A 2,500-nucleotide genomic window follows, 5' to 3' on the forward strand; every position below is an offset into this window, starting at 1 on the left:
CCACATTCATCTAAAATATATTTGTTGTCTTCTTTTTATCATAGCTCTTTGTAAGTGAACTGTCATACCTATGCTTCACACTAATACACTACTTCTACCTCACTTGAGCTTGACTGATGTCCTTCAGGCGAGCAATATCTTTTCTGAATGCTGAAGAAAAGTTTACAGCTAGATTATGAAAAATCTACAAAAAATAAATGAATAAATAAATGAATGAAGATGTTTCTGTTTATTCAACGGAATGTGTTCAAATAATAACCTGCTGTTGATATATAAGAATATGTATAGTATATGTATTTATGTATGTATACATAATCAAGGACGGCCGTCGCGAAGTTTAGACGGAGGCCCCTGGGAATACGAGTCCACCTTCACTCTAACGAATGAATTGTTGTGCAATATGTACATATGTATGTATAAACACAAACACACACACACACACACACACACACACACACACACACACACACACACACACACACACACACACACACACGCATATATATGTGTGTGTGTGTGTGTGTGTGTGTGTGTGTGTGTGTGTGTGTGTGTGTGTGTGCGTGTGTGTGTGTGTGTGTGTGTGTGAGTGTGTGTGTGTGTGTGTTTATGTGTGTGTGTGTGTGTGTGTGTGTGTGTGTGTGTGTGTGTGTGTGTGTGTGTGTGTGTGTGTGTGTGTGTGTGTGTGTGTGTGTGTGTGTGTGTGTGTGTGTGTGTGTGTGTGTGTGTGTGTGTGTGTGTGTGTGTGTGTGTGTGTGTGTGTGTGTGTGTGTGTGTGTGTGTGTGTGTGTGTTTGTGTGTGTGTGTGTGTGTGTGTGTGTGTGTGTGTGTGTGTGTGTGTGTGTGTGTGTGTGTGTGTGTGTGTGTGTGTGTGTGTGTGTGTGTGTGTGTACATATGTACATATGAACGTATGTCATGGAATAAATCACTCATAACAGTGAAGTCAATTAAAAAAAATCAACCCGGTTGTCGCGGGAATTGATCCTGAGACCAACGCAATGCCCTCCCTAATATCGAGTATTCCATTGAGCGTACCAAAAGACCCAGAATTTGATACCAACTTACACCCAGTAATAAAACTGCCGTCAAATATCTTTCTTTTCTTCTAGTTTTCGACGCCTCCGTGAAGAACAGTAGCGAATGACTAAAGCATTTGTTTGTTATACCGTTGTAATTATGATGGAGCACATCACTCTTACAGTGATGTCTTTCAAATCATCAACCTGGATATCGCGGGGCTCGATCCAAGGACTGTGTAATGATAGACCTACTCTCTACCGTCTACTCCACTGAAGTTACCAAAAGAACCAAAACCTGATATCAGCTTTAACTCAGGAATAAAGTTGAATGTCAACTGCAACCAAATATCCTTCTTTTAACATAGATCCCGACGCCAACCATGAAAGAAAGTATTGAATTGCCGATGCTTATATTCGATTCACCGTTGTAACTATTATGGAACCAAAAATTCTTTATAGTAAAGTCTTTCAAATAATCAAACCAACTGAGGCATGGCTTGATCCGGGGATAAACGTAATGCTTGCCCTCCACTATACACTGAGTGTTCCAAAAAGCCAGATCATTATATTAATATATACCGACGAATAAAGGGGACTACAGACAGCCATCAAATATCCTTCTTTTCACTTAGCCCCTGACGTCAACCGTGAAAAAACATTAGAGAATGACCTAGGCTTTTTTTTTTTTTTTTCAATTCGCCGTTGTAACTTTTATGGAGCAAATTACTTGTATCAATAAAGTCTTTCTAATGATCAACCCAGATGTCATGGGACTCGATCCAGTGACCAAAACAATACTAACCTCTACTCCACTAATTACACCAGTGAGCGTACCAAAAGGGCCGGAACTTGATATCAACTTATACCCAGGAATGAAAGTGACTGTCAACTTCCGTCAAATATCCATCTTTTCACTTAACTTGAGACGCCATCAGCGATGAATAGTAGAAAATTACCGAGGCTTTTATTCACCTTACCGCTGTAACTATTATGGAACAAATCACTCTTTACAGTGAGGTCTTTCAAATATTCAACCCGGCTGCGGGACTCGATCGGGGACCAACGTTTTGCTAGCTGCCGTCAATTCTTCTTCTTTTTGTCTACATCTTGACGTCACACACGAAGAGCGGTAGATAATGAACGAGTCTTTTATTCGCTTCGCCGTTGTAATTATCATAAAACAAATCACTCGTGTCATTGAAGTATTTCAAATAATCATCCAGGATGTCGCAGGATGCTAGCCACTGAGGGTACAAAAGAGCCAAAACCTGATATTACGAGTAACGTATACCCAAAGATGAAGGTGACCGCCAGCAATCGTCAAACATCCTTTTCATCTACCTCGCGACGCCATCCGTGATGAACAGTAGAGAATGACCGACGCTTTAATTCACTGTGCCGTTTTAACTGTTATGATACAAATCACTTTAAACCAGTGGTTCTTAACCTGTGGGGAATTCCCCACTGGTGGGAAATGGCGGAG

The sequence above is a fragment of the Oratosquilla oratoria genome, chromosome 9 (assembly GCF_046742065.1).
Source record: "Oratosquilla oratoria isolate Oo_2021 chromosome 9, ASM4674206v1, whole genome shotgun sequence".
Taxonomy (NCBI): Eukaryota; Metazoa; Arthropoda; class Malacostraca; order Stomatopoda; family Squillidae; genus Oratosquilla; species Oratosquilla oratoria.